This window comes from Muntiacus reevesi, chromosome 5 (genome assembly GCF_963930625.1).
Source record: "Muntiacus reevesi chromosome 5, mMunRee1.1, whole genome shotgun sequence".
Lineage (NCBI taxonomy): Eukaryota > Metazoa > Chordata > Mammalia > Artiodactyla > Cervidae > Muntiacus > Muntiacus reevesi.
This window is the reverse complement of record NC_089253.1, coordinates 22,984,014-23,008,782: the sequence shown is the minus strand read 5'-3', so window position 1 is coordinate 23,008,782 and position 24,769 is coordinate 22,984,014. Positions and strand designations below refer to the sequence as shown.

Here is a 24,769-nt window from a genome sequence, read left to right as displayed (position 1 = left end):
CCTAACCCTGTGGGCCTCCCACATGCCCACTTTTAAAAAATCAGTTGGGAAGATGAAGAGACTTCAGTGAGAGTCTACTAGTAGGACAGAGTCTTCTGTAAGCTAATCACAGAGTGACATCTCGTCAGCTTTGGCAGTCACAGATTCTACCTACATTCAGGGTGATGAGCACACACAAAAGCATGGACACCCAAAGATGGGAACCATGAAGTCCACCTTAGAGGACGCCCATCACAGGATGTGTACTTTGGGGGTGGGAGGGAGGAGGAGAGTTGATTGTTAAACATTCACCAGCACACCACTGAATGTGGGTCAAGTCATTGGCTTTGAACCTCAGTATACTCATTTGTAAATATTAGGTGTTGGATGCGTGTCTCAACTTAGGCTCCAAGGAACACATGAAGATTTCCAATGCCTACTAGCTTGCTGAATGTTTTTTTTTTTTTAAACAATTTAAACTTACTTAGCTCAACTTTTCCCAAATTTACTTGACCGAATGAAGTACTGCTTAACATCCTGTGAAACTTGTGTTCTATAACACTCTCTTTAGGATACTGATCTTGTTGCTTAGGTGACTTCCAAAATTCACTTAGCACTTAAATTTCTAACATATTTTTACTTAAAACAATTTTGTTGGAGTTTGCATGCATGTGTGCAAAGTTGCTCAGTCGTGTCCGACTATTTGTGACCCCATAGACTGTAACCCACCAGGCTCCTCTGTCCATGGAATTTTCCAGGCAAGAATACTAGAGTGGGTAGCTGTTCCCTTCTCCAGGGAATCTTCCAGATCCAGGGATTGAACCCAAGTATCTTATGTCTCCTGAGTTGGCAGGCAGATTCTTTACTACTAGCGCCACCTGGGAAGGTCCTTATTGAAGTGTAATTGATTTATAATGTATTAGTTTCAAGTGTAGAGCAAGTGATTCAGTTATACATATATTCATTCTTTCTAACATTCTTTTCTTCATATAAGTTATTACAGGATATTGACTAGAGTTCCCTTTGCTATATAGTAAGGATGATCTATTTCATGGCAAATAGATGGGGAAAATGTGGAAACAAAGTCAGAATTCATTTTCTTGGACAGTGACTGCAGCCATGAAATTATAAGATGTTTGCTCCTTAGAAGAATAGCTGTGACAAACCTAGACAGCATATTAAAAAGCAGAGACGTTACTTTGCCCACAAAGATCTGTCTAGTCAAAGCTATGGTTTTTCCAGTACTCATGTATGGATGTGAGAGTTGGACCATAAATAAAGTTGAGTGCTGAAAAATTGATGCTTTCAAACTGTGGTGCTGGGGAAGACTCTAGAGAGTCATTTGGACTGCAAGGAGATCAAACCAGTCAATCCTAAAGGAAATGAATCCTGAATATTCATTAAGACTGATACTGAAACTGCAGTTCTAATACTTTGGTCACGTGATGTGAAGAGCTGACTCATTGGAAAAGACCCTGTTGCTGGGAAAGATTGAGGGCAAGAGAAGAGGGCAACAGAGGACCAGATGGTTGGATGGTATCACTGACTCAATGGACATGAGTTTGAGCAAACTTTAGGAGATAGTGAAGGACAGGGAAGTCTGGCATGCTGTAGTCTATGGGGTTGCAAAGAGCTAGACATGACTTAGCAACTGAACAACAACAACAAAGTCCTTGTTGATCATCTATTTTTTATATAATAGTGTGTATATATTAATCCCAGTTTCCTAGTTTATCCATCCTACCCACATGTCTCCACTTCAGTAAGTTTGTTTTTAAAATCTATGTCTGCATTGTAAATAAGCTCATTTATATAATTATTTTTTTACTTTAGATTTCATGTGAGTGATATCCTATAATATTTGTCTTTCTCTGTCTGATTTATTTCTAAGTAAGATAACTGCAAGGTCCGTCCATGTCTGTGCAAATGACATTATTTTGTTCTTTTTTATGGTTGAATAATATTCCATTGTGTATATATATTGCATCTTCTTTATCCATTCCTCTGTTGATGGACATTTAGGTTGCTTCCATGTCTTGGCTATGGTAAATAGTGCTGCAGTGAACATTGGGGTGCATGTATATTTTTGAATTATATTTTTATTTAACTTTCATTTTCCATCTGAGGATCTTTGTATCAACTATTTTCTTTACCTGGGAATTCTTTTTCCAGATCTTTGCTTGACTGGCTGCTTCTTACCAACTTATGTGTCACTTTCTAATGCAATTCTCCCCTGTAAACTCTAGTCCCTCCCTCCTCTCCTTGATCTGTTATCCTGTTTCACTTTATCCCATGAATTTGTTACTGAAATAAAATTTGCAGGCCAGTGGGAAGGAGTAGAGCAATGTAACTCAAAGTGCGGTGTGTGGACCAATACTGTTCTGCAGATGTTTGCTACTGGTCTATGACAGGGAAAGGAGTTTACTTCTGCATGTAAATCAATGAAATCACTAAGTGTGCTGCTTATTTCAGATGACTTTTTTGTTTGCTTCTCTATTAACATTATGGTTTTTGCAGCAAAACGTTATTTGTGAAGAAATCACGCTCTGGAATAAACCTCTTAGCTTGTGGATTGTTAAAAGACTTGTTCAAAATAAACATTTCGAGTAACACAGAGGATGAAAAAGGGTTAAAAGATCAAGGAGGTGAGGAGGAGTAGGGTGAGGACTGATGGGAAAGGGATGACATCAGAGGTGAATGGAAGGCCCTAAGTTTACGGGGAAGGGTGCATGTTCTAGAAACCTCAGGTTTGTTTTTTAAAGCACATATTTCCTCTGCCTTTGCATGTGTGCTAAATTGTCATTTCAGTCATGTCTAACTCTTTGTGACCCTATGGACTGTAGTCCACCAGGCTCCTCTGTCCATGGGATTCTCCACCAAGAATAAAGGAGTGTGTTGTCATGCCCTCCTCCAGGGGATCTTCCCTAACCAGCGATTTAACCCAGGTCTCTTACCTCTCTTGTAGTGGCAGGCGGGTTCTTTAACACTAGCACCACAAGGGAAGCCCACTCTGCCTTTAGTTTTATTAAAAAAAGAAAACCAAAAAACATAAAGAAACAATGACCACTGCTGGATGATTTTCTAGATAGGGGAAAACCCAGTGTTCTGGGGAAGATCTGTACCAAGATCTCTTAAAAGTCTCCAACATCATCATTGCTAACTGGGTCTGTTTTTGTTGTATAAAACCAAAAGATGCAATAGTATAGCATGTTTAGCTTTATTGAGTCCCTATGCAGGGGATAACAGAGGAAAATCCTTCTCTAAAAGGCATGACACTGGAGGGTAGGAATTCTCTAAGGTAGTCTGGGATCGCCTCTGAACCTACGGAGATCTCCGTTGATCTGATTCCGTTGGCATACACCTTTCTCTGGCTCCAGCTGATACAAAGTCTGCTTCAGAGAGGGGCTCAGCTCTGTCTCAGCGGATGCAACAGATGCTAGTAGGTCTGTAAAAGTTGTGTAATGTAGTGTTTTTACTGATACTGAAGTAACATGATTACTTCAAATATAATAGAAAATACAGACAAAATGTGCATCAGAAAGAATATCCTTCTAACCCCACCAGCCTAATATTATAACACATATTTTAATGTATTTCCTTCCAGCCTTTTTTCTGTTACCCCCTTTTTTTAAAAAATGCAGTTGATATCACTGTGAGAATATTTACACCTTTTCAAAAATGCTAGGCATCACATCAAAGGCATTTCTCTATATTCTGAGACTGCTTTGTCAACATCAAGGGGATGGTTGCTGAATATCCTGTCATGAGGATAGAAGTAATAAAAACAGTCCACTATTTGTGGCTGTTAGGTTGTTTTAATTTTTTCCCTTTTATTTGTATGAGTTGAAAAACATCTTCTGATTCATCTTTGTATTCCTCTTGAAGGAACTGAATTATATGAATGAAGTGGGAGTGTGCAAATGTGGCATTGCGTGTCAAAGTTCTGTCGTCCCCTAATCTTTGCCATGCTCTTCTGTCCCTGCTTCACTTACCTTTGTGCTCTTGGAGCCATGGGTTTGTTGCTTGTGCTGGCTTTGACCCCCCCCCCCCCTTTTTTTTCCATTTATTTTTATTAGTTGGAATTTAGAAAGATGGTAATGATAACCCTATATGCAAAACAGAAAGAGACACAGATGTACAGAACAGACTTTTGGACTCTGTGGGAGAAGGCGAGGGTGGGATGTTTTGAGAGAACAGCATTGAAACATATGTATATTACCTAGGGTGAAACAGATCACCAGCCCAGGCTGGATGCATGAGACAAGTGCTCAGGCCTGGTGCCCTGGGATGACCACTTTTGATATGAGCATTGAGAAGGATCTGGTGTACTCCTAACAGGGAACTTTTCTGTCTGCTTGGACCCTGGAATTTCTCTGACAATAGTGTTTGCCAGTCTTGATCTTCTTTTGCCCTCATAGTCAATCTTGGGTAAAAAGACAAGAGTGAGCATTTCCCCCAATTTCAGTGAAAATTCAGCTGTACCTGTGTTTTCATGATAAAAGCTTAACACACTTATCCCTCATATTATCTTGGGTCATTAGAAAAAATAATTTTTCTCTGACCTAATATAGTTTCTAAGCCATTATACAACCTCTTTGCAGCATGAATTCGTAATAGACTTTAAAATCTAAAAGGATGCAGTTGTGAGCAAAATGATGAAAGGTGAGAGGAAAATGGAATTGCCAAGGTCAGTAATCAATGCCCTTGCTTTAGAGTCAGTGTTCCCTGCCATGGCTAGTCAGCTTTTCCGTTTCAACTTTGTTTATTGTTCGCTATTTATGAAATAGCTGGGCCCCTTTACATACCTATCAACAAACCACAGTGTGATATTACATTGAAAGAATTTAGAGGACTCTTTTGATCATAATTTGGACATGGTCTAGTGAAGAGAATGGTGGCATTTGAGTAAAAAGGCTTAAACTAGCTGACTGAAAACTATATTATTGATGTATCACTGCGTGTTTCTCAGTAAGTCTCTCAACTTTGTGGGTTTTTTTTTTTATTGAGATATAATTTATTTACAATGTTGTGTTAGTTTTATGTATACATCAAAGAGATTTAGTTATACATATATACATATATATTCTTTTCAAGGTTCTTTTTTTTTTATAAGTTATTGCAGGATATTCAGTAAAGTTCTTTATGCTTTATAGTAGGTCCTTGTTGATTGTGTATTTTGTGCATAGTGGTGTTTATATTTTAATCCCCAATTCCTGATATATCAATTCAGTCAGTTCAGTTCAGTCACTCAGTCGTGTCCGACTCTTTGCCCATGAATCGCAGCACGCCAGGCCTCCCTGTCCATCACAAACTCCCGGAGTTTACTCAGACTCATATCCATTGAGTCGGTGATGCCATCCAGCTATCTCATCCTCTGTTGTCCCCTTCTCCTCCTGCCCCCCATCCCTCCCAGCATCAGGGTCTTTTCCAATGAGTCAAGTCTTCGCATGAGGTGGCAAAAGTATTTGAGTTTCAGCTTCAGCATCAGTCCTTCCAATAAATACCCAGGACTGATCTCCTTTAGGATGGACTGATTGGATCTCCTTGCAGTCGAAGGGACTCTCAAGAGTTTTCTCCAACACCACACTTCAAAAGCATCAATTCTTCTGCGCTCAGCTTTCTTCACAGTCCAACTCTCACATCCATGCATGACCACTGGAGAAACCATAGCCTTGACCAGACGGACCTTTGTTGGTAAAGTAATATCTCTGCTTTTTAATATGCTGTATAGTTTGTTCATAACTTTCCTTCCAAGGAGTAAGCGTCTTTTAATTTCATGGCAGCAGTCACCATCTGCAGTGATTTTGGAGCCCCCCCAAATTAAGTCAGCCACTGTTTCCAGTGTTTCCCCATCTATTTCCCATGAAGTGATGGGACCAGATGCCATGATCTTAGTTCTCTGAATGTTGAGCTTTAAGCCAACTTCTTCACTCTCCTTTTTCACTTTCATCAAGAGGCTTTTTAGTTCCTCTTCACTTTCTGCCATAAGGGTGGTGTCATTTGCATATCTGAGGTTATTGATATTTCTCCTGGCAATCTTGATTCCAGCTTGTGCTTCTTCCAGCCCAGCGTTTCTCATGATGTACTCTGCACATAAGTTAGATAAACAGGGTGACAATATATAAACCTTGGCATACTCCTTTTCTATTTGGAACCAGTCTGTTTTTCCATGTCCAGTTCTAACTGTTGCTTCCTGACCTGCATATAGGTTTCTCAAGAGGTGGGTCAGGTGGTCTGGTATTCCCATCTCTTTCAGAATTCTCCACAGTTTATTGTGATCCACACAGTCAAAGGCTTTCACATAGTCAATAAAGCAGAAATCGATGTTTTTCTGGAGCTCTCTTGCTTTTTCGGTGATCCAGCGAATGTTGGCAATTTCATCTCTTGTTCCTCTGCCTTTTCTAAAACCAGTTTGAGCATCTGGAAGTTCTTGGTTCATGTATTGCTGATGGCTGGCTTGGAGAATTTTGAGCATTACTTTACTAGCGTGTGAGATGAGTACAATTGTGTGACATCACCAGATGGTCAACACCGAAATCAGATTGATTATATTCTTTGCAGTCAAAGATGGAGAAGCTCTATACAGTCAGCAAAAACAAATTCAGACTAATCCTAGGGCGTATCAAATAGCGAGAACTCGCACAACGGAAGCCATTTGAATTCAAGGCCAGGCATAACCCAATCACCAGTAGCACCCTGTGCTGGAAGCCTCATTTAAACAACAACCAAAACAAAAGTACAAACCCAGTCTTCAGCACTGGATTACCACCTCACTCAGCCTTGCCCATCAGAGGAAAAACAACAACAAAAAAAAAAACAAACAAAAACTCAGTACAAATCTCACCCTACACGAAGCTTACACAAACCACTGAACCAAACTTAGGAGAGCAGAAACCAAAAGGAAGAAAGATTTCAACCTTGAAGCCTGGGAAAAGGAGACCTAAAACACAAGAAGTTAAAAAAAATAATGAAAAGGCAGAGAAATACCACACCAATGAAGGAACAATTTAGAAACACAGCAGTGCAAGTAAATGAAGAGGAAATAGGAAACTACCTGAAAAAGAATTCATAATAATGGTAGTAAAGATGATCAACAACCTTGAAAACAAAATGGAGAAAATGCAAGAATCAATTAACAAAGACCTAGAAGAATTAAAGAATAAACATATAGAGACAAACAACACAATTACTGAAATTAAAAATACTCTAGAAGGAATCAGTAGCAGACTATATGAAGCAGAAGAACGAATCAGTGTGCTGGAAGAGAAAATGGTGGAAATAACTTCTGAAGAGCAGATAAAGTAAAAAAAAATGACAAGAACTGAAGACAATCTCAGAGACCTTTGAAACAATATCAAATGTGCCAACATTCAAATTATAGGTGTCACAAAAGAAGACAAGAATAAGAAAGGTTTGAAATTTTTTTGAAGAGATTATAGTTGAACATTTCCCCAACCCAGAAAAGGAAATATTCAATCAAGTCCAAAAGGCCCAGAGTCCCATACAGGATAACCCCAAGGAGAAGCATGCCAAGGTATGCTAATCAAACTAACAAAGACTAAACACAAAGAAAGAATATTAAAAGCAGCAAGAAAGAAGCAACAAGTAACATACAGGGGAAACCCCATATGCTTAACAGCTGATCTTTCAGCAGAAACTCTGCAGCCCAGAAGGGAATGGCAGGATATATTTATTTAAAGTACTGAAAGGGAAAAATCTACTAACAAGATTACTGTACCCAGCAAGGATATCATTCAAAATTGATGGAGAAATAAAAAGCTTTTCAGACAAGTAAAAGTTAAGAGAATTTAGTACCACCAAACCAGCTTTAAAACAAATGTTAAAGGGACTTACATAGTCAAGAAATAGAAGAAAAAGATCTACAAAATCAACCCCAAACTATTAAGAAAATGGCAATAGGAACATATATATTAATAATTACTTTAGATGTAAATGGATTAAATTCTCCAACCAAAGGACACAAACTGGCTGAATGGATCAAAACAAAACCCATATATATGCTATCTACAAGAAACTCACTTCAGACCTCAGGACATACATAGACTGAAAGTGAGAGGATGGAAAAATGTATTCTATGCAAATAGGAAGCAAAGGAAAGCTGGAACGAATAGCAATCCTCTTATCAGACAAAATAGACCTTAAAAAAAAGAAGATTACAAGAGATAAGGAAGGACGCTACATAATGATGAAGGGATCAATCCAAGAGGAAGACATAACAATTGTAAATATCTATGCACCCAACATAGGAGCACCTCAATACCTAAGACAATCACTAACAGACATAAAAGGAGAAAATGACAGTAACTCAAAAATAGTAGGAGGCTTTAACATCCCAGTCATACCAATGGACAGATCATCAAAACAGAAAATTAATAAGGACACACAAGTCTTAAATGATACATTAGATGAGATGGATCTCATTGATATCTTCAGGACATTCCATCCAAATGCAGAAAAATACACCTTCTCAAGTGAAAATGAAGCATTCTCCAAGATAGATCACATCTTGGGTCACAAATCGAACCTCAGTAAATTTAAGAAAATTGAAATCATATCAAGCGTCTTCTCTGATCACAACACTATGAGACTAGATATCAATTACAAGAAAATACTATAAGAAGCACAAAAATATGGAGATTAAACAACATGTTTCTAAATAGCCAACAGGTCACTGAAGAAATCAAAAGGGAAATCAAAAGATTTCTAGAAAGAAATGACAATGAAAACATGACAGCTCAAAACCTATGTGATGCAGCAAAAGCAGTTCTAAGAGGGAAGATTATAGCAAATCAATCCTACCCCAAGAAACCAGAAAAACATCGAATAGGCAACCTAACTTTACACCTAAAATAACTGGACAAAGAAAAACAGAAAGCTGCAAAATTAGTAAAAGGAAAGAAATTATTAAGATCCAAGCAGAAATAAATGAAAAATAAACAGCAGTAAAGATTAATAAAACTAAATGCTGGTTCTTTGAGAAGATAAATAAAATTGACAAACCTTTAGCCAGACTCACCAAGAACAAAAGAGAGAAGCACCAAATCTACAAAATTAGAAATGAAAAAGGAGAGGTTACAACAGAAAATGCAGAAATACAAAGGATTTATATGGGGTTATTATGAACAACTTTATAGCAATAAAATGGATAACCTGGAAGAGATGGACAGATTGTTAGATAAATTCAAACTTCCAAGACAGAAACAGGAAGAAATAGAAATTATGAACAACCCCATTACAAGCATTGAAATTGAAGCTGTGATTAAAAAAATCTCCCAAAAAACAAAAGCCCAGGACAAGATGGCTTCACAAGAGAATTCTGTCAAACATTTATAGAAGAGCTAATACATATCCTTCTAAAACTCTTTCAAAAAAATTGCAGAGGAAGGAACACGTCCAAACTAATTCTATGAGGCCACCATCACCCTGATACCAAAACCAAAGACAACACACAAAAAGAAAACTACAGGCCAATATCACTGATGAACATAGATGTAAAAATCCTCAATAAAGTTTTAGCAAACAAAATTCAGCAACACATCAAAAAGCTCATACACCCTGATAAAGTTGGGTTTATTCCAGGGATGCAAGAATTCTTCAATATATACAAATCAATCAATGTGATACACCATATTAACAGATTGAAAAATATAAACCATATGATCATCTCAATAGATGCAGAAAAAGCCCTTGACAAAATTCAGCACCCATTTGTGATTAAAGCTGTTCAAGAAATGGTCATAGAAGGAACCTACCTCAACATAGTAAAGGCCTACAGAAAACATTATTCTCAATGGTGAAAAACTTAAAGCATCCCCCCTAAGATCAGGAATAAGACAAGGGTGTCCACTTTCACCACTATTATTCAGCATAGTTTCAGAAGTCCTAGCTATAACAATCAGAGAAGAAAAAGAAATAAAAGGAATCCAGATCAGATAAGAAGAAGTAAAGCTATCACTGTTTGCAGATGACTTGATGTTGTACTTAGAAAACCCTAAAGATAGTATTAGAAAATTACTAGGCTAATCAGTGAATTTGGCAAAGTTGCAGAATACAAAATCAATACACAGAAATCACTTGCATTTCTATATACTAACAATGAAAAATCAGAGAAATTACGGAATCAATCCCATTCACCATTGCAACAAAAAGAATTAAATATCTAGAAATAAACTTACCTATGGAGACCAAAAAAAAAATGTACACAGAAAATAAGACATTGATGAAAGAAAGCAAAGACAGCATAAACAGATGGAGAGGTATTCCATGTTCCTGGGTAGGAAGAATCAATATTGTGAAAATGACTATAGAACCAAGTGCAATCTGCAGATTCAGTGTGATTCCTATCAAATTACCAATGGCATTTTTCACAGAACTAGAACAAAAAAATTCACAATTCATATGGAAACACAAAAGTCCCCGAATATCCAAAGCAGTCTTGTTAAAGAAGAATGGAGCTGGAGGAATCAACCTTCCTGACTTAAGACTACACTACAAAGCTATGGTCATCAAGACAGTATGGTAATGGCTCAAAAACAGAAATATAGACCAATGGAAAAAGATAGAAAGGCCAGAAATAAACCCCTCCACTTATGCGTACCTTATTTTTCACAAAGGAGGCAAGAATATACAATGGGACAAAGACAGCCTCTTCAATAAATGGTGCTGGGAAAACTGGACAGCTACATGTAAACAAATGAAATTAGAACATTTCTTAACACCATACACAAAGATAAACTCAAAATGGATTAAAGATATAAATATATGAACAGAAACTATGAAACTCTTAGAAGAAAACATAGGCAGAATCCTCAATGACATAAATCAAAGCATGATCCTCTATGACCCAACTCCTAGAGTAATGCAAATAAAAACAAAGTAAACAAGTGGGACCTGATTAAACTTAAAAGCTTTTGCACAGCAAAGGAAACTATAAGCAAGGTGAAAAGACAACCCTCAGAATGGGAGAAAATAATAGCAAATGAAACAACTGACAAAGGATTAATTTCCAAAATGTACAAGCAGCTCATGCAACTCAATGCCAGGAAAACAAACAATTCAATCAAAAAGTGGGAAAAAGACCTAAACAGACATTTCTCCAAAGAAGACATACGGATGGTTAACCAACACATGAAAAGATGCTCAACATCACTCATAATTAGAGAAATGCAAATCAAAACCACAATGAGATATCACCTCACACCAGTCAGAAAGGCCCTCATCAAAAAGTCTACAAACAATAAATGTTGGGAAGGATATGGAGAAAAGGGAACACTCTTGCGCTGTTGGTGGGAATGTAAATTGATATAGCCACTATGGAAGATGGTATGGAGATTGCTTAAAAAGCTAGAAATTAAACCACCATGTGACCCAGCAATCCCACTGCTAGGCATATACCCTGAGGAAACCAAAATTGAAAAAGACACATGTATCCCATTGTTCATTGCAGCACTTTTTACAATAGCTAGAACATGGAAGCAACCTAGATGTCCATTGACAGCTGAATGGATAAAAAAGTGTGGTACATATGCAGATTGGAATATTACTCAGCCATAAAAAGGAACACATTTGTCAGTTGTATTGAGGTGGATGAACCTAGAACCTATTATATAGAGTGAAGTCAGAAAGAGATAGATAAATATCGTATTCTAACTCACACATACGGAATCTAGAAAAACGGTACTGAAGAATTTATTTACAGGGCAACAATGGAGAAACAGATGCAGAGAATCGACTTATGGACATGGGGAGAGGGGAGGAGAGGGTGAGATGGATGGAAAGAGTAACATGGAAACTTACATTACCATATGTAAAATAGATAGCCAATGGGAATTGGCTGTATGGCTCAGGAAACTCAAACAGGGGCTCTGTATCAACCTAGAGGGGTGGGATGGGGAGGGTGATGGGAGGGAGGCTCAGAAGGGAGAGGATATATGTATACCTATGGTTGATTCATGTTGAGGTTTGGCAGAAAACAGCAAAATTCTGTAAAGCAATTGTTCTTCAGTAAAGAAAAAAAAAAGAAGAAGAAAACTTAAAAATAAAAGACTGCAGTGCTAGGGGTTGCCAGAGCTGGGGTCTGAGCTTAGATTGATCTGATTCTAAACAAAATGCTTTTTATACTAGATCAGTATTCATAAATTTTTAAAGGGCAACAAACAAACAAACACTCACCTTGATCTAAATGTCTTTTCAAGTAGTTCTTAAATGGATAGAAACTTAAAATCAGATGTATATTCCGAATAACTATATCTCTTATACATCCACAAAGGCAAACCAATCTACTAGTTAAGTACAAACAAAACCACAGGCCAATAAAGTTCAAGTTTTAATTGCATTGATTCAGCATGACCAAGGCTTGTTTGCTGGAAATAAATCTGTAGTGGCAGCATGTTATGCAGCATGGATTCTAAGACATGAGTTCTTTGGATTTGGCACATGTACACCACCAATTGCAGTGTGACCGCCCATTTGCCTCCACTTTCTGTATTTGAACTATTGTTAAGTCTTCTTTTGGAAGGTGTGCCATAAATTTCATTTGGCCTTGAACATATCCTTTATCAGGCAATTCCCCCTCTTTCTCATTTGTTAATAGCCCTTAAAGTATAATATCTTAGCACAATGCTTTATAAATTAAAAAACAAACAAACAAAAAAAAAAAAGATGAGCACAAAAATTGCATGGCTGCACTATTATAAAGAGATCATCATAATAATCCAAAATATACTTAGATAATGGAGAAGGAAATGGCAACCTATTCCAGTATTTTGCCTGGAGAATCCCATAGACGAGGAGCTTGGCACAGGCTACATGTAGTCCATGGGGTCACGAAGAATCAAACATGACTTAGTGACTAAACAATACTTCCATAAAAGGGTTAAGATTATTGTTGAAATAAATTGTATTATACAGGACTCATGGATCCCTGCAGGCATCCATATTATCCTAATATCCATGGACCCTTTTTCAGGGCACTGGGTCATACTGCTTATGAATCCACAGGGAAGACAGTTTCTAGGAGGAAATAAAAAGGGGCTGTGAATATTCACAGATGTTAGTTAGCCTTGAAATACTATGATGCAGTATTCATTGCGAGACTCGATAGTGTTGCTCTTATAAATGATCTGTACTCCCAAGGCTTAGCCTGAACACAGAGGAGTCAGCAGTCTCAGCACCAGGTGCCTGAAATGGACACCCCCCTGGGGACAGCAGCTTCCTCACTGTGGCTGCCTGTCTTTTCATCTCTTCCTGGTGACAGCCAGTACTTTCCCAGGTTGGCCTGGGGACTTGCAGGTGATAATGCTTAAGAACATCTGATGAGAGGTGAATGGGCGGTCAGGGAATTGTTGCTGACACGAATCCCCAGCCTTGTGTTTTTAGCACCACTGGAAGCTGAATTTTACTATATTTGTTTTTTTCTCTGTTGCTGTGGCTGCATAACACAGATCATGCTTTGTGAGGTTTTATTTCATTGTAATGCCTACTTTTCCACTTTTGGTACATAAACAAATCTTTTGGCAAATCAAGGGCCCAGAATAATTAGTAATTATGGAGCAGTGCATTGAAGTAGCATTTGTTATCAGCACACTGAGAATTGCTTATGGTGCTGCCAACAATGCCCAAAGATAAAAACAGGAAATGGCTATGACAAAATTCTTTTCAGAGTAGGTAAAGATGAGTGCAAGAAAATATGGTAGCCCTATTTGGGGTAAAAGGGGCATGTGGGCAAGGAGACAACTTCTGTCCATTCAGCAACTTCAAAAATACTTACTGTGAATCTACAATGGCCAAGCACCTATATTCATTGCAAGGGATACCGCAATTAAGAGTTTGACAGGGTCTAATTCTGAAGTAATGAAAGTTATATTCTGGATATTAAAGAGATATTAAATGAGAAAATGAAATGGCCCAAAATTTTAATAAAATCTAGAAATTGGGGGCTTAAGTTTGGAAAGAGATAGTGTGTTCTAGCAAATGCGGGTTTTGCTTAGAGAAATAGTGAGAAAGGGGCACACCATGACATTTGCGAGGCTGACAGAGTTCCCATGTGGAAGAGCCTGAGGGCTGTATTAAGGCATTTTTAAGTTTTTTCTAAGTGTAAGCTTTCCTTACTAAAGATGCTAAGCAGGGACAGAATGTGTGATTTAGATGTTCATATGCTTCAATGACTGATTGATGAAGAATGCGGTGGAAAAGATCACATGGAAACCAGGTCTCCAGAGAGGCCTTCTCAAGGGAGCAAGGATGGTAAATAGATGAAGATGAAGTGAAGATGGAGGAAAGTGGATGGACTTGATACGGATTTACTGAAATAAATTTAAATGGACAATACTCAAGAATAGACTGAATAGAGTGAAGTGAAAGAGAAGGGGTCAGGGAGAACCAGAAAGTTCCTGAGTTTAATAGTTGTGTGGATGGTGATGTCACTTTGTGAGAGGGAAATTCAAGAATTCCATTTGGGACATGTTCTATTTGAGATCAATTCAGTCACTCAGTCATGTTCATCTCTATGTGACCCCATTTGACTGCAGCACGCCAGGCTTCCCTGTCCATCACCAATTCCCGGAGCTTGCTCAAACTCATGTCCATTGAGTCGATGATGCCATCCAACCATCTCATCCTCTGTCGTCCCCTTTCTCCTGCCTTCAATCTTTCCTAGCATCAGGGTCTTTTCCAATGAGACAGATCTTCACATTAGGTGGCCAAAGTATTGGAGTTTCAGCTTCAGCATCAGTCCTTCCAATGAATATTCAGGACTGATTTCCTTTAGGATGGACTGGTTTGATCTCCTTGCAGTCCAAGGGATTCTCAAGAGTCTTCTCCAACACTACAGTTCAAAAGCATCAATTCTTCTGTGCTCAGCTTTCTTTATAGTCCAACTCTCACATCCATACATGACCACTGGAAAAACGATATCTTTGACTAAATGGCCCTTTATTGGCAAAGTAATGTCTCTGCTTTTTAATATGCTGTGTAGATTTGTTATAGCTTTTCTTCCAAGGAGGAAGCATCTTTTAATGTCATGGCTGTAGTCACCATCTGCAGTGATATTGGAGCCCAAAGAGTAAAGTCTTTCACTGTTTCCATTGTTTCCCCATCTATTTTCCATGAAGTGATGGGACCGAATGCCATGATCTTAGCTTTTTGAATGTTGAGTTTTAAGCCAACTTTTTCACTCTCTTCATTCACTTCCATCAAGAGGGTCTTTATGAAATATCCAAGAGGAGTTGAGTAGTAGGAGGTTAGATATAGGAGTCCTGAGTTCAAAGGAGAGTCTGCACTGGAGATATAAATGTGGGAATTATCAGGGTAGAGGTGACATTGGAAACCTTACAAATGGTTGAGATCATCAAGGGAGAATGATAGGGGCCCAGACTAAATACTGAGGATTTACAGTTTCAAGTTTAATGGAGATGGAGGAACCAGCAGAGAGGACTGATAAATTGTGCTCAGTGAGACAGAAGGTGCTTTCACTGAGAAGATAGAAACTTAGGATAGGATTTTCAAGGGGAGGAATTAATTCTGCAAACGCTGCTGAGAAACATTAGATCAGAAAGATATCTGTTTGATTCAGCAAGAGGTTGTTTGTTGATGGTTTTAACAAAGAGCAGTTTCCATGGGAATAGTTGGGGCAGAAGACTGCCAGGTAAGAGTAGGTTGAGGAGTGAATGAAAAGTGAGACGGTAGAGAAAGCTTGTGGAGGGAACTCTTTTGAGAAGTTTTGAAGGGTAACAGAGAAATGGACCTGCAGCAGAGGGACTGATCAGAGGACAAGCTGAAGTTTGTTTTTGTTGTTTGGGTTTTGTTTATTTGTATGTTTATGTTATAAAGTGAGAGAGATCAGAGCATGTACCAACATGGAAGGAAAAGCTCCATGAGGAGAGAGGTATGATGTTGGAGAGAGGGGATCATTTAGGGTCCAAGTAGTACGGTATCTATAGTATAAGGAGACAATCTACCAGTTGATAAGGACGATGGGCCGTTCTTTATTCTTAATAAGTAAAGGATCGTTGTGGTTGGTGTGTTGATTTGTTGGCGTAAAGGTGACTGTGTTTGTTTATGAGGCAGTCTGTTTCCTCTGTGGAGTGTGAAGCGGGGTCATCAGATGATAGCTGGAGAGAATACAGAGATGGGAATCAGGAGGTAAAGAGAGGTTTAACTAGTCTCCTCAGAGTTGGGGAGGGAATGGTTAAAAGGAATGTGTAGGAATGTCCATTTGATTACTGCATTAAGCTGTTTGTATGAATTTGTATTTTTGTTTTTGGGTTTATATATGTATTTTTTGAAACTTTTAATTGTGTGAAGGCAGAGAACAGTGAAGAGTTGAGTTCAAAAAGGTTTAGGGTTTTGCCTAGGCAAAGGATATAGGGGAACAGATGGCCAAGCAGGTTGAGGTTAAGGGTTTGATTAAAAAGAAAGACATGGAATCTAATCTGAGCAGGGGCAAAGGCTGGTGATCAGTGAGAAAGTAAAGAGTAGATTAATGGATTGGCAACCTTCAGTGAGGTAGAAGAATTGTGAGCGGTGACGCAATGCATATATACAAGTCTAAAATGCTTAATATAAAAAAGTATAAAGAGCTATTGGTAGAGGCTTGTGATGAGATTGTTGAAGGAAGTGAATTTTTGATGATTTTAATAAGATTTCCGGTGTAAGTAATGGTGTGAATGGCTCAAGTGGCAAGAGTGTTCCTGGTTAAGAAGTCAGGAAAGAGTCCAGGAGACTCACTGGTCTCATTTGTGTGAAATGTCCAGGGGACATCAGACTGTCTTCTGTGGTTTAGAGGAAATGTATGTAGGGACTATTTTATACAGATGAGTTTCCTCATGAAAAGCACTTGGCAAATACTGCATACTTCTCTATCACTGCTCTTCCTCAGACACAAATCATATTTTTATTGGAAAGGCACCAAAAATGCTAGTAGAAAGATACCTGTTAATTAACTTTTATAACTTTTTTTGGGACCACATCCTTATTTCTTCCCTGTTGCTAAACTTTTTGGACTATTCCCACTGTTTTATTTTTCCAGACCAACATGGTCACATTTCAGTAATAATCTTGTGTGCACTGTAATTGAAATTGAATTAAGCATATAATTAAATTTCAGCATAGTTGCCATTTAAACATTATTTAGTTTTATCACAAATGCCTTTCTTTCCACTTATTCAAGTACTCTTGAGTCTTTAGGTTAAAATGTTTATAGTTTTTTTTCCCCCAGTGTATGTCTTTTCTGAATATTTCGTGTTAATGTTATTTCTGGTTATCTTTTGTTGTGCTGCTAATATGGTGATTATCTTTTCCCATTATATTTTATACCTTTTTATTGCTGGTGTTTAAGGGTGCTATTGATTTTTGTATATTTACTTTGTATCTGTCTTCATTACTGAACTCTTTTATTAGTGTTAATGGCATTTTAATTGATTCTCTAAAGCAGTGTTTCTTAAGTCTCAGTAAGGTTTAAACTAATTTTCAAAGGAAAACAGTATTTTGAACATTTTCTTTAACAAAGTAGTCAAAATATTGCTATCATGTCCGATTGCCTTTGGGTCTTTCATTGTATTCTCAATTTATATTCCTGTGTCTTTATCTTGTTTGATCTGTTGATGTCTTACTGCTTGTTACAATCCTCTCTTTGATAACATGGCCAGGTTGTGCTTCTTATCCTCTCTCTTCGAGGAGAGCAGCTTTTTACCTATGTGTTTTTTGTTTTTGTTTTTTTCCCCCCAGTTTTCTGTGACTTAGCCTTCGCCTTCTTGATGTTGTGAACAGATACAAGTCTTACTTTCTCAAGGCTATTCAAACCATGGGAAGACATTCACAAGGGTGTTTAGCCTGTTCACCAACTGCTTTATTTCCTTAGGCTACTTCCCTTGCTTTTTTTTAACATTCATGCTTTTTTTTTAAATTGAGATATAGTTGCTTTACAGTGTTGTGTTTGATTTCTACCGTTGAACAAAATGAATCAGCTTTATGTATACCTACATCCTCCCTCTTGCACCTCTCTCCCTCCCACCCCCATCCCAGCCCCCTATGTCATCACAGAGCATGGAGCTGAGCTCCATGTGTTACCAGCACATTCCCACTAGCTATTTTACACATGGTAGTGTTTATATGTCAATTTCCATCTCCCAATTCATCCCACTCCCCCTTCTCAACCCCTGTGCCTACAATTCCATTCTTTACATCTGTCTCTGCTGCTGCCTTGCAAATAGGTTCATCTGTACCATTTTTCTAATTCCATATATATATGTTAATACACGATACTTGTTTTTCTCTTTCTGGCTTACTTCATTCTGTATGACAGACCTTAGGTCCAGCCACATCTCTACAAATGACCCAGTTTTGTTCTTCATTATGACTGAGTAATATTCCATGGATCATTCATACTTCTGATGGCTTCTTATTTTTTTCTGTTGGCATCGCCCTATCATGTGATAGCTTCCTCTGGGATTGCTGCCCTTTATTTTCCTTACCTGGTGAGACAGGGCTTCTGGGAATGTCAAAGATGCAGTTCCCCGAGGCACACACTCTGACTCGGAGGCTGCATGTGTGTGCGCTCAGCTGGTCTGACTCTTTGCAACCCCATGGACTGTAGCCAGCCAGGCTCCTCTCTCCATGGGATTCTCCAGCCAAGAATGCTGCTGCTGCAGCTGCTGCTAAGTCGCTTCAGTCGTGTCTGACTCTGTGCGACCCCACAGACCGCAGCCCACCAGGCTCCTCCATCCCTGGGATTCTCCAGGCAAGAACACTGGAGTGGGTTGACATTTCCTTCTCAATGCATGCATGCATGCTAAGTCGCTTCAGTGGTGTTGGACTCTGTGCAACCCCATGGATAGCAGCCCACCAGGCTCCTCCGTCCCCAGAATTCTCCAGGCAAGAATACTGGAGTGGGTTGCCATGTCCTTCTCCAGGGGATCTTCCTGACCCAGGGATTGTACTTGCAACTCCTGCATTGCTGGCAGATGCTTTAAGTCTGAGTCATCAGGGAAACCCAACTTGGAGGGTAGCCTGACCTGCAGGAATTTTGCGGGGGACTGCTCTCAGGATTAATGCCTATGGAGAAAAGAAGGAAGCAGGACTGGGAAGAGGAAGCAGTGGAACTGCCATGTGGTCAGAAGAAAAGCCTCAGTCAATCCCTCCAATCTCTGGAGGGCTTGGCTGGCAGACTTGTCCTGTGTTTGGATAAACAGATTGAGTCATCACAGCAGGGACCGGTCCCTGGATGTGATCCTGGAAAGGGGACATTACCTTGAACAAGGCAGCTTCTCATCTGAGGGAAATTCCTAGAGTGAGTCTCAGGTGAGCGCCCTTAGTTGCCAACACTCTCAGAATTGGAGGGATTAAGTGCTTCAGTCCTAAAGAGGGAGCAGGACAACTCACTGTTGTCCTTTTCAACTTTTGCTTTTGTTGTTGAAACTTCTGACCAGGCATCACTGCCACAATTGTTTTCTGTCTCCTTTCCCCACCCCAAATTACATCACTTTCAACTTCCTTTAGTAGATTTGGTTTTGAGATGATTCCAGAAACTCTTAACTACTTGAAGTGTTCATGATTCAAGAAACATAAAGCAAATTTCTAATCTGAGCTAGATAGTATTTGATCATAATGTCTAGGATTGCACGCTTAACACAGTATTTCCCAATCAGGGCCGCTGTCACAGGATGTATCATTGAGTTTCTCTTGCCTTAGAGTGAGGTACTAACTCCTTAACTTTTGCTGAATAATGAACCATCCTCAAGTTTATTGTCAAATAACAGAAATGTGTATAATTTCTTAATGTTTCTTCAGGTCAGCTTGGGCTGGATGGTCTTGGACGGCCCTCCTTACTTAACTGAGAAGATGGATCAATGTCAGCTGAGCAATGGGGTGAAATAGCCACACACCTACCATCCTCCAGGACGCTAGCCTGGGTGTGATCCCAATATGTTGTTTTCAGAGTTCCCAAGAGAGAGAGCAAGTCCCAACACACAAGCACTTTCTGTGTCTCTATTTTTATGTTGATCATTATTATCCTATTAGCCAAAGCAAGTCACATGAGAAGCTGGGAGTCAGAGTGGTAGGGGACCACCCAAAGGCACGATATAGGAAAGGGAATTATTGTGGGCATTTTTGTTAAACACTCTCCCACAGGTACCATCCTCAGATGTTGAGACAGACATCTTTCATCTTTGCTCAAGTATCTGAAACTGCACTGTCCCGGTGTCATCCTATATGGCACTTCCCTAATTTGTCTTTATGCCAGTAGGAAATCTGGTGGATTATCCTCTTACTCCTTGGTGTCTGAAGTGGTTCTGTACATTAGATATGATTTCTTTGCCCCTGTATAGAACTCTGACTCAACTCAACTTGATTCTGTCATTGGCCAGTGCCTAGCAACATGTAAGCTGGCGGTGAATGTTTGTAGATTGGAAGAGTGAAGGAAGTAAATGAGAGAGGGAAGGGAGTTACTGGTGAATTATTATGATTATTTTTTAATAATAAACTCAAAGCCTTTGAGCTTGCTCCTCAGACCTGATCTCACTGGTTAAAAATGCCTGTGTCTTTTTTTTTTTTAATTTTTTAAAATTTTATTTTATTAGTTGGAGGCCAATTACTTCACAACATTTCAGTGGGTTTTGTCATACATTAACACGAATCAGCCATAGAGTTATATGTATTCCCCATCCCGATCACCCCTCCCACCCCCCCCTCCACTCGACTCCTCTGGGTCCTCCCAGTGCACCAGGCCCGAGCACTCGTCTCATGCATCTCACCCAGACTAGTGATCTGTTTCACCATAGATAATATACATGCTGTTCTTTTGAAACATCCCACCCTCACCTTCTCCCACAGAGTTCAAAAGTCTGTTCTGTACTTCTGTGTCTCTTTTTCTGTTTTGCATATAGGGTTATCATTACCATCTTTCTAAATCCCATATATATGTGTTAGTATGCTGTAATGTTCTTTATCTAGCCTGTGTCTTGATAGAGGGAATAAACAGGAAGTAAAGAAAGAAGGAGGGAGACTAACTGGGAGCAAGGTGGAATTGCTGCATAACTTCAGAGAGTGTGTCTCCCTGGGATATAGTGAGTGGCAGTGTGGGCGGTCCAGGACCACGATCTGGATCCATCTCTGAGGACTTCTCGTCCTCTTAGTGCCTTTGTGGTCCCTCCTTTCACGCTAAGGTGAACTGTGTTTAAGATTGCTGAACTGCATCTTTAGGAGTTCCTGAGTATTTTCCTGCCAAACTATGAGGAAGGAGGAAAAACTGTTTAAGGCTGGTTACCTATTCACAGATGTCATTTTTTTTTTTTTAATTTCTTTCTTTTTTTTTTTTTTAATTTTTTTTTCTTTTTTTTTTAAATATTTTTTTTTATTAGTTGGAGGCTATTACTTCACAACAGATGTCATTTTAAGCACTCCCCTCCCCAGTGTAGTTGGTTTCAGAATAGACAGATCCATCCCTAGAAAAGATCTCAACTTTGTCTTGCTATATGCATGCTTAATCTTTTGAAGACCCACACAGCTCAGTAATTCCTGGCAACTCCCATTGCAGGCCCAAATTCAACGCTTTAAAAGTGAAATTGAAAAAAAATGTGATTAATGAAATGTTAGTTTGACAACTGAAGCCACAAGCAAACACAGATGTAGATGTCAGTCATTGGCAATGGCTGTGCTGCATTTGAAATGCTTTCAGAGCCCATGAATTAAAATAAGATATAATTGTCTACCTTTGTCAGCAGTATTATTAACTTAGCTCCCCCCGTCCTCCTCCTATCACAGGAGATGATCTGTATGGTTTTATTTAACATTGAATTAGCAGGGATAGGTGGGGAGACCAAAAGAAAAACCTACAAGGTTTTCTTTTCTTCCTTGAAGGCTTGCTTCAATCTTTCTTCCATAAACTAATAATTTTAATCAGATTCTTAGAAGTGACAATCTGAATAGAGATTACTTAAAACTCAAACTATATAAATGTAATTTTTGAGACAGTCTGTTTTAAATTGGCTTGCACCCCACCCCCACTTCAGTTAGCTTGATTTAATAAGGTCTAGATAGCACAAACTCTTATTTTTTTTCCATTTATTTTTATTAGTTGGAGGCTAATCACTTTACAATATTGTAGTGGTTTTTGCCATACATTGACATGAATCAGCCATGGATTTATATGTATTCCCCATCCTGATCCCCCCTCTCGCCTCCCTCCCCATCCCATCCCTCTGGGTCTTCCCAGTGCACCAGCCCTGAGCACTTGTCTCATGCATCTAACCTGGACTGGTGATCTGTTTCACCCTTGATAGTATACTTGTTTCAATGCTGTTCTCTCTGAATATCCCACCCTCGCCTTCTCTCACAGAGTCCAAAAGTCTGTTCTGTACATCTGTGTCTCTTCTTCTGTTTTGCATATAGGGTTATCATTACCATCTTTCTAAATTCCATATTTATGCATTAGTATACTGTATTGGTCTTTATCTTTCTGGCTTACTTCACTCTGTATAATGGGCTCCAGTTTCATCCATCTCATTAGAACTGATTCAAATGAATTCTTTTTAATGGCTGAGTAATATTCCATGGTGTATATGTACCACAGCTTCCTTATCCATTCGTCTGCTGATGGGCATCTAGGTTGCTTCCATGTCCTGGCTATTATAAACAGTGCTGCGATGAACATTGGGGTGCATGTGTCTCTTTCAGATCTGGTTTCCTCAGTGTGTATGCCCAGGAGTGGGATTGCTGGGTCATATGGCAGTTCTATTTCCAGCTTTTTAAGAAATCTCCACACTGTTCTCTATAGTGGCTGTACTAGTTTGCATTCCCACCAACAGTGTAAGAGGGTTCCCTTTTCTCCACACCCTCTCCAGCATTTATTGCTTGTAGACTTTTGGATAGCAGCCATCCTGACTGGTGTGTAATGGTACCTCATTGTAGTTTTGATTTGCATTTCTCTGATGATGAGTGATGTTGAGCATCTTTTCATGTGTTTGTTAGCCATCTGTATGTCTTCTTTGGAGAAATGTCTGTTTAGTTCTTTGGCCCATTTTTTGATTGGGTCATTTATTTTTCTGGAATTGAGCTTCAGGAGTTGCTTGTATATTTTTGAGATTAATCCTTTGTCTGTTTCTTCATTTGCTGTTATTTTCTCCCATTCTGAGGGCTGTCTTTTCACCTTGCTTATAGTTTCCTTTGTTGTGCAAAAGCTTTTAAGTTTCATTAGGTCCCATTTGTTTATTTTTGCTTTTATTTCCAATATTCTGGGAGGTGGGTCATAGAGGATCTTGCTGTGATTTATGTCAGAGAGTGTTTTGCCTATGTTCTCCTCTAGGAGTTTTATATTTTCTGGTCTTACATTTAGATCTTTAATCCATTTTGAGTTTATTTTTGTGTATGGTGTTAGAAAGTGTTCTAGTTTCATTCTTTTACAAGTGGTTGACCAGTTTTCTCAGCACTACTTGTGAAAGAGGTTGTCTTTTTTCCATTATATATTCTTGCCTCCTTTGTCAAAGATAAGGTATCCGTAGGTACGTGGATTTATCTCTGGGCTTTCTATTTTGTTCCATTGATCTATATTTCTGTCTTTGTAGATAGCACAAACTCTGAAACGACTGGCAGAATTAAAATATGCAGTGTTGTCTGACTCAGACAAGAGAAATTATTTCTAAATCTTCTGTGACATGTAAATCTGCAGCCCTCCATCCTGGATCAGTCTGCAAAACTCTGGTTTGGGTCGACAAGAGCTTCTTTGTTAGATAAATGGTTTTTAAAAACTTTTGTGCTTTAATATTTGTCCTCTTGCCTTAATGAGGATTGGGAAATACCAAGGTAATTTCAGGGTCATTTAAACTCTCTGGGACTTAGTGTTCTCATCTGTAAAGTGAGGGCGGTGAACTGAGGGACCACAAAGATTGCATCTGATTTTGAAATTCAATGACTCTAAGATATTCTTGACAGCCAAGTGGCTGTATCTCTGTAGATTTGAGGTTCAAGGGGCAACTCTTCACAATTCCTCACCATGCTGCTGGTTCACCAAGGGTGTCAGAGCTGTGGGGGGCAAGTCCTGTGAGTGGGAAGAGATCCCAGGGACAGGACCTCCTAGAGGAGCTCCTCTCACTTTCTGGACTGTGCACCCTTGACATTCAGTGGTTGCATTTTATTTGAATCGGTTTAACTATGGACTTCTATCTATGGAACATGATATTTTTCATTTATAAATTCAGGGGCAGCAGTGGCAGGGAGATAAGGAAGTGGCCTTCACCACATGTTTGTCACAGATAGTGTCAAAATGAATCCTTGTTCTAGTCCATCTTCCCTTGGCTCATTCATTCACTCAGCATGTGTTTATTGAGCACCTTCAATGGTCAGGCGTTGTTCTAGGGGGCTGTGCATGGATATAGCAGGGAACAGAACTGACAAAGATACTGCTTCTGTAGGGCTCCCATCCTATCTGGGAATTGGAAGTAGACCATAGATATGATTTAGGAGATGGTAAGTGTTAGGAAGAAAAAAATAGCAGAGTCAGGCAAATGGGCAGTGCTGGTCATAGGAAGGGTACAGTTTTCAGTGGGGCAGTCAGGGAGTGTGGTCCTTACTGAGAAGAGGGCAGTTGATGAGACTTGAAGAGAATGAGTGGGCCAAGTGGATATCTGGAGAAGAGCAATCTGGGCTGAGGAAACAGGCAGTGCAAATGGCTCAAGGGAGGAATGTTCTTGGCAGGAGTGAGGAAACAGTAGGAGTTTGATCAGTGTGGCTGGAGTTCAGGGAGGGTAAGATGGAGAGTCAGGGTGAGTAAGGCCCC

At 39.2% G+C, this 24,769-nt stretch overlaps 1 protein-coding gene across 2 annotated transcripts in view; it reads left to right on the top strand.

Moving 5' to 3' along the window:
- Positions 1-24,769, top strand: part of NELL1 (neural EGFL like 1) — a 994,502-nt gene that overhangs the window by 390,526 nt on the left and 579,207 nt on the right. The gene's annotated exons all lie outside the window — the stretch shown is intronic.